Source organism: Pseudonaja textilis, chromosome 2, assembly GCF_049901715.1.
Source record: "Pseudonaja textilis isolate UNSWEBS1 chromosome 2, rPseTex1.2, whole genome shotgun sequence".
In the NCBI taxonomy this organism is placed as follows: Eukaryota; Metazoa; Chordata; class Lepidosauria; order Squamata; family Elapidae; genus Pseudonaja; species Pseudonaja textilis.
Genome location: NC_141991.1, coordinates 82337220 through 82345788, shown reverse-complemented (window position 1 = coordinate 82345788; position 8569 = coordinate 82337220). Strand labels below are relative to the sequence as shown.

Here is an 8569-nt window from a genome sequence, read left to right as displayed (position 1 = left end):
ATCTCTGCATCTTTTATTTAAGCATCTTTATACTTTTTCTCTACTTATGACTATAACCTTGTTGCTTGTATCTTTACATTATGTTTTATTTAGTTTCCTAGTATGATTTTGATTGCTTATTTAGTATCCTATGACTATCACTGTTGTATCTTATGATTCTTAATGAATGTATTTTTCTGTATACTGAGAGCTTATGCACAGAAGATAAATTCTATATGTGCCCAATCTCACTTGGCCAGTAAAAAATTAAAAATTAAAGAATTGCTACAGTAATTCCATCATAAGTATCAGGTAGGAGGGAGAAGAGAATCTACACTGCTGCTTAAGTTAGTTACCACCATCAATCATTGTTGCTCTCATGCCATGCAAAAACAAAATTCTTGATGGAGTTATCTTATGGAAATGCAGCAGGTAGGAAGATTTCAGGAAGATATGTCAAAAAAAGTGTAATGATAAGCAGTCTCTGTAGTGAGAGACAGAAGTGTCTGAAGTGAGAGTTTTTGGTGTATCTTCACTAGGATTATCAGGAAATAAATAAATATTATTGGCAGTATCCAAGAATTATTTCTTTTCCAAATTGCTGGTCAATCAGACTTTAAAAAAATATCAGTGCCACTATTAGATATGTTAGATATAGTTTCATGCACTGCTGTTTATAAAATCATTGAACAGTTTTTGTGGGAACTGTGGCAAGCAGTTCATTTTACAGTTCACCTTTACTAAATGTAGCATAGTAATAAATGTGTAATAAATGCTGTTAACCTGGAACATGTGTATTTTTAGACAACTGCATGGTTAATATACAACCATTACATATTTCATTAATTAACAGCAGTATCAGGCTATAATTCTGATGTAATCTACAAAGCTTTACCAGAGACCAGAGTATTTGACATAGTGAATCCTCTTCTAAGTCTGTGATATTTAAATTTAATCAGGAGTACTTTTCTGTCACCTTTCGTGCCTTTGGCAGTTATCTAAAAGGCTTTTTTCTGGGTAATTCTATCCTGTAAGATTGCTTACTAAAAAGCCCATTTAGCCTTTTCTCTGGTGACTTTCCACCATCATTGAAATGTATGGAAATACACATACACGTGCACATCTGCAGATTGGTCTGTGATTTCATTCATTTACTTTAAAGCTACTATAATTATGCTATTATTCATTTATTATTACTGTTTAACTTACTTCTATTATGGTTTGACATTTACTTTGTACTTCCTGTTGCTAGTCAGCCCACCTGTTCAATAAAAAGTGTCTGTGTGGTTGCTGCTGCACGCAAAAAAAAATTGAACTTGAAGACAGGGGGAACTGAGGTAGATGAGATTGAGAAAAAGTATATGAACACGGAGGAGGAACAGAATATTAATGTGGAAATAGAAAAGTGAAAAGGAAGGGAAGTTTTGAAAAGAATGAATTAGAAGAGGCCTACTTTGCATATTACTCATGTGGGAAAAAGCCATGAAATTTCAGTGTGATTGTAACCAGATTGGTGTCATCACTTCCTATACACAAATATTAAAAGGAGGACTATTTGTATATGGGAAACTTTTTCACTGAAGCTACTACCCAAACTGCAAAGCTAATCAAGCAATAATTGAAACCTCATGTGTACCTATAGCAGACTCTGCTTCAGATGTTCCTGCATAATGTACGACTATCAGGGACAGAGAAGCTGTACAAAATAAATTCTAACTGAATCCTCCATTGGGTGCAGGTTATTTAATTGAATAAAGCATCTTTTCTAATGACATTCTTTCAAAAAATGTGTCTCTCAGAAAATTAGTTGATTGGACAAGCCATGGTTGCAAAAAAAACCCTGTTGAATGAATAGAGGAACTATATGAAAAACAATGAGGAGGCCTCAAGAAAGAAAACAACACATCTTAGAAAAAAGGTCAACTAAATTAATTTTGTGATGAGATGACGTAGCCTGTTAATATAGAATATAATTAAGCAAAGACATCAAGTTTTATTTAAGTTGTGCAGTCATTCAGCACATGTGTACACAAAACTGCATATTTGTCTTCTGCTGAGATTCTGAGCAGAATTGAAAATGAATCCCCACCACCACCACCTCCTCTGCCAGTCCACTAAGCCGGAAAGGTTGGAGACCATTGTTTTAGAGGACCTCTACTTAGTCCAATGGACATTACAATAAGGATCATCTATGAACATTTATATAAAGGTTATCAGAAATCTTGTGATTGGATGGTAATTAATATAGTAATAAGATCAAGCTCTGTTTATCGGTCAGTAGTAGTGTAGGTGTTGGAATGGTATTTCAATATTGTCACCTCCTAAATGAGATCCAATCAGTTGAACCTCAATTTCACCAAGAACAGGAGCAATGATGTGAAATGATGACTCACTATTTCTTCATCAGGAACTCCACCTATTTTAATACTCCCATCAGCCTCTGTCACTCTCTCATTACTCAAATGTCTTCCTCCTACTCCTGAAAAGCTCTGCCTTTTTCCATGAACAGCTGGCAGGTGCTGCAATCAGAACGTGTGACCTGTCAGGCAGTCTTGGCTTACAAAATTATTACGAATTAAAATGTTGAAGGATATGTCAGCATATGTCATCAATACCTTTCCATGACTATTTGATATCTGAATAGCCCTTTCAATGAATCAAGGGAAGTTGATTATTGCCTTTGACTATCATTATGAGAAATTTGGATTTGCGGCAGTGTAACATACCTTTTCTCAGTTTTCATGTGATTTTTGAAATATATTTTTTATGAAATTATGCACTTTTAGTAGTTTAATAGAACAATTTGCCCATTTGCCTGGTGTTCATACTTCAACACCTTTGTAAGTACAACTGTTATGTTGCACTAAAGATATGGCTTTTTTGATATATCCATATGGGACTATAAGGGCTACGATATTTCCTTAAACAGAAGCAAATGAAAACGCTAAAATATAATATATAGTTCTGAGAGCTTTCTTCAAGAGGTGACAACGAGCAAAAATCATCAATGATTCAAGAGTTGAATCTGAGAAATGCCATGCATTTGTAAATGTCCTGTATTTTACCTTCGTTTATCTCCTTTCAGTCGCAGGCTATCAAGGACATACAATTTTTACTGAAGCTTGCCAATTGTTATCATAAACTTATTCCTAATTTTGCTGCATGAACTACATCCACTGATTCATTTTACCAAGAAGGGGGTTCATTTTGAATGGGATTCCAATACACTAACAAATTTTTCTTCTTCTCAAACAGAAATAATCTTTTTAAAACCCTCTATCATCCAAATCAGGGTGACATTTTCCATTTTCCCTCAGGATCTGCACTTTTATAGTCCGAGTTAAGGGCACTCTGCTAATACAGGTAATCCTTGACTTACAACAATTCATTTACATGAAAGTTACTAGGATATTTTTGGCCATTAAAGAAGTCTTTTAGCAAAGGTGCCATCTCCTCAAAGGAAATCCAAACTGACCACAATTTGGAACAGGCTTCTCACAAATTTACACTCAGACATTCTTTTCATCATTTTAACTTGCATTTCTTGCATTCTTAGCTTGCAGAATAAGCTGGTGGATGGTTTATCCTATAAACCAGAATATTCCCTACTTTACAATACTCATTCCATCTCTATTCTGCAACTGGAAATTTCCTCCCTCTTTTTTTTGGTATTTGGTTCACTCTAGGAAACTGTTGGGACTGGAAGGAAGCTTCTTTCCTTATCTGATCAAATCTCATTCAGCAAAGAGCAGGATCCATATGTACAGGCTCAGCTAGATCATCTTCAGGCAATTCTTCCATTTTCTTTTTCCTTGCGAAAGGGGAGAATGACATCACAACAAATGGTTAGAGATCTTCCTTAAAGAAAGATGTGTTGCTGCTCTGCCAGGATAACTGGCCAGCTGGGCATTATGGATTATTTTAAATGACCCATTTCCTGCTCCATGACTTTTCATATGCTCAAATTAAAGCAATTTCAATGCCAATGATTCTTCAGCAGCATGACAAGTTTTCAGCCAACAAATTAGCTTGACATTACATCCCCTCTCCTCCCCATAGAGACTTTGGCATACAATTTCCCTGGCATCTATTACTAACCTACTATGTATGAAGAGTCTAGATACAAGCTCCCAGATGAATGGCTTCAATTTTTGAAGACGCAGAGATGTGTATAAAGTTGGGAGAAGAGGAAATGAAAGTGAATAGTGACTTGCTTAATGTAAAACCAGCATATCTGCCTAACGATTGGATGAATGTAATTATTGTTTTATTGCATGGATGGCAAGAAAGAATGCTAAAAAAAAAATAGAAGGAAATTCCATTTGTTAAATATGCTTGAGAAATTGTTTAGAATATTCTGTTTCAAAGGATTCAAGAGGTAACAATGAGCAAACTTTTGTGAAGTGCCATGGAGATTTTTAGTTTAAAAGGTATGCTTATATTTTACTCCTGTTTACCTGTTTTTACCTGCAGGCTATCTGCTATAAAAGAAAACAATGCAAAACATGAAGTATAACTCACGGTCTAATTTTTATTAAGCAAAATAATGAAAATGAAAATAAAAAACAGCAGTAACTTATTTATCAGGTAAAGTTTGCTTACCAGGTAAGCAGGCAATTGCAAGTAGTCTTCAAACTGTACAAAAGTAGAAGCGGGTGATGAACATGGATCTTTCAATCTTTCCCCTAGTGCTTAGAAACTACATCTTTCTCCCTGCATTCTGGCACTGATCCTATCTAACCCTATCTAATCTAACCTACAAACAGCATGGTATTGTCAATTCCTGCTATTGCACTGGTTAGACTGTTTTTTCTATTTAAAAAAAAAAATCCAATCCCAAACTACAAAGGTAAAATTCAAGCATGGATTCATTCAAAGCAGCCAAGCTTTATTTTACACGCAGAACAGAACTATTTAATGCTAACTTAAATTAAACTTCCAGATCACTACTGTCTTTTCAAACTTGGGACATCTGAGGAAGCCATTCTAGGTTCAAAACAGTGCTGTCTGTGTTTTCGTAACTCTTATGTACCTTAAATTGAATTAAATAAAATTTAATTGAATCAAACATGCATACATGCATATATACATACATACATTTCTAGAAATGTGTCTGCATACGGACACATGAAAAAATATGCATAAGGTAGATATCAAATTGATAATTATATGCACAGAAATTCATATATGTCTTTCTCCAGTCTGTTTTCATTGGACCCATATATCCTACAAGTGAGCTGTATAAGCCACTAGCTAATGCAGAACTTGGTTGTTGTTTTTTTGTTGATATATAATATTGAAAACTGTTTTAAAATGAGACATGTAATGGAGAGGCCTGCTCCTCTAATAGTCATTTAATAGCCAACAATTGTCTGTATAGCATACAATTTATATACATTTCCCCCCCCCCTCCAAAATCTCACCTGTTTAAGTAGATTTGGTTTTTTTTCTAATAACGCATATATAAGATGGCACCCTGAATTTACAGTTCTAAAAAGTGTTATTTTCTAGGAAATACCGAAATCCTTTCCTGTCACTTCGGCTTAACGCGTCAGCGCTGGCCCTTCAATCCTCTCTGAAGGTTTGTTTGTTGCCTGTTTTTCGTCGTCCCCTCGTTCGCTCGTTTTCACCCCCTCCTTTGAACAGCCCAGACCTGATTTTAAAAAAAATCAGTTCACGGGGTTGATCAGGATTTTCTTCGTAAGTGAAATACGCGAAGGCTGCCTGTCACTCACCGCAGTTACCTTTTAAAAACGCAGCGGGTTCGACTTCTAAATCAACACGCTGCTTTATAAAAACCAAACCCAAAAAATAATTTAAAAAACCGTAAGGCTGCAGCGGGCAAGATAACAAAACCGAAAAAATAATAATAATAAAAGAAAGTAAGGTAGGGAAGAAGAAAAAAGAAAGTGTTAGCGGAAAGGGGCACGTTTGGAGAAGATGGGGGGGAGGACGAGGAGGAGGAGGCCCTGCCGGGGTGCAGTTGCTGTTCTCAGTCAACAGGTTGCACCGTTCCCCCTCGGCTGCCCCGCAATGCGCGCGCCCGCCTTTCCTGCGCGGGCTCCCCGCTCTGCCGCGTCTCTGCTCTCTTTCCTTGGTCTAGGGGAGGGAGGGGGGAAGAGGAGGAGAAGGAGGAGGGCGGAGGCTGCCGCGGCTGCTGCGGCTGCTGCTTGCACCGTCGCCGTCCTCCATTTTGTGGCTGGGGCACAAACCGTAGAGCTGAGCGCAGACGGAGTGGCTGGCGGGGGGAGGAGGAAGAGGAGGAGGAAGAAAAAGAGGAGGAGGAGGAGGAGGGGAAGAAGAAAGGGAGGGCGGGACGCCCTGGCGGAGGGAAGGCGGGAGAGACGTGGAGAGAGAGAGAGAGAGAGAGAGAAAGTGTGACTTTAATTAACCGCGGGGGCAGAAGTGTGCGTGTGCTGCACGCGAGTGGGGGTGGGTGGGAGAGGAGCAGGTGAGGGGCTTCGGCGGTGTGTGTGTGTGTGTGAGCGCGGGTCCGCCTGTCAAGTGCGTGTGGGGAGGAAAGGGAGGGGGCCGACTGCTTACCTCCTCATCTGCAAAGAGGCGGCTGCTTTCACCCTCCACCCCCACCCCACACCCAATCCCGTCGCCCCGTAACTCTGCTTCCTTCCAGTCCCCACCAAGTTGTTTATTTGCTTCGCTGCCTGCTGGAGCCATGGAAGTTGGTGGTTAGGAGGACTCCCAGCGCCCCCACTGGATACGGTAAGGGGTGTCTCTCCCCCCCCCCCCCCCGCGCTCTCTCCTAGGTGTGGGCCGGAGGGAGGAATGGTTTCTACTTTTAGGCTCTGTCCCTCTCGAAGGGAAGATGCACGGCTGAAGCGCGGCCGAGTGCTTTTTTTTTTTTTTGTAGAGGTCACCCTCCACCCTGTCAGTAATGCCTTCTCCCCCCGCCCTCCCGCCATTAAGACCGAGCGGCTTGCTGCCGAATGGTGGTGAGGCCGGAGAAGGGTGGGAGCCCCTTCCCCTCAATCCCCTCGATCCATTGAGTCGCTTTAACTTTAAAGTCCTCCTCATTAAACGGGGACGAAGGAGAAGGGTGTCTGGTGTGTGTTTAAATATATGTATGCGCCTATGTGTATAGTGTAGGCGAGGGTGGGTGGGGGAATGATTTCCTATTCTGTTCTACAACCATCTTTGGCTCACTCTAATCCGGCTTAAGAGACTGTCCAAAATAGGGTATCTTCTTGGAATGGAACGATTTTAAATTTGCGATCCTGTATCTATTTACTTTGTGAAGGACTCTGAATTCAAACGGACTTTCTTCTGAAAGACGTATATGGGACTGCACTGCAAAAGTAGTATAAATCTTATGTAATGGTTCCCTCCCTCTACTTTATCTTCCCCTCGACTTTTTTTTTTTAAGGCTATTTGCAAGGGTTTTTTAAAAAAATAAATGTTCACTTTTTTTAAAAGTATGCTATCACCTTCCTTTTGGTTTCCCCTTTTTTATTTGGCGGCCCCATGGTTGGAAACAGACAAGGAGTTGAAAACTTGGACTTGGTTAGAATTTTTTTGTGTTTTTTTTTTAAGCAAAGGGCTGATGTTATTTTGCAGAAGTGGGCGTGCCAGGCAAATGCTCAACAGGTCCCGACACATTTTTTCTTTCTTTTTTTCATCTTTACAAGAAGAGAATTTCAACTCAAAAAAGATTAAATATCTTTGGAGTTGCTTTTTTCACTTCCAGCAAATGAATCATATGATAGATTTATCCCTTTGGCGTTGTCTGTCACATAATGACAAGGGGAGAAACTTGTCAAATGTGGTAACTCCGGTTCTTTTTCTGTCCTTCCCTCTTTTTTTCTTTTTTTCTTTTTCCTTTAGAGCTATGATATAGTGTGGATCTTTTAAAATTGCACAATTCTTTTTGTCAAGGCCAAAAAGAATTTTTAAAGTTTCATGCAACTTTTGAAGAGGATATTGCAGAATTGGCTGTGTCATTTGTATATGTTGCCTTTTTGTTTATTGTAAGTTGCCTTCTTGCCATTCATAAACACCCTAGGCTTCATAAATTTGCAAAATCTGTGCAAAGAAGTTAAGGATACATAAATGTATCTAAATACTAAATACTAAAAATATGTTTAGTTTTTTAAGAATAAGATCTTATTTCTAAATTTCTATTTCTAAATTAAGAATATAGTAAGATTTCTTTTTTTAATGAAAATTAAGTCAATGGATCATACAGAGAAACCTGGATGATGAATAGATTTGTAAGTTGTGACAGATACAAATGCAACAATATTTGAATAGACCTGACTGAGATTCTTGAAAATAAAATAGTTTAGGAAAAGTATACAAATTAAAGGTACTTTTTGTTTTAATATTTATAAACAGTCTTTAATTTGACATGAATTAAATACTCTATTAAATAGCTATTCTGTTTTTTGTGATTTGATTGTATTAGACAAATATTATTTGGTTAAATTAAGATAACTTTCCAGCAATTGGGATGTTTTGTATTAGAAATATTACTTAAGAGACATTGAAAACTATTAAGCCGTACCTTTTTAATATTCTTTTTTTCTTGGGGCCAGTACTTTGTAAATCCTTACATTTCTGATCTCAGGCTAATAAT

At 38.2% G+C, this 8569-nt stretch overlaps 1 protein-coding gene and 1 long non-coding RNA gene across 4 annotated transcripts in view; one reads left to right on the top strand and one right to left on the bottom strand.

The window, feature by feature from the left end:
• Positions 1 to 1952: 1952 nt before the first annotated feature.
• On the bottom strand, positions 1953 to 6167 carry LOC113433713 (uncharacterized). Of its 3 annotated transcripts, none has more exons than XR_015741743.1 (4): positions 5715 to 6167; positions 5403 to 5632; positions 4582 to 4614; positions 1953 to 3790 (listed from the first exon to the last, which is right to left on the bottom strand). It is a non-coding gene; the product is annotated as an uncharacterized LOC113433713 (long non-coding RNA). The 3 variants fall into 3 exon arrangements; XR_015741742.1 differs by having other exon boundaries at positions 5724 to 6167; XR_015741741.1 differs by having other exon boundaries at positions 5403 to 6167.
• A 396-nt stretch (positions 6168 to 6563) lies between these two features.
• Positions 6564 to 8569, top strand: part of NR3C1 (nuclear receptor subfamily 3 group C member 1) — a 71467-nt gene continuing 69461 nt past the window's right edge. Inside the window, exon 1 of the mRNA XM_026696418.2 lies at positions 6564 to 6699. The gene's annotated coding sequence lies outside the window, so the exon portion shown is untranslated. The remainder of the gene's footprint in view (positions 6700 to 8569) is intronic.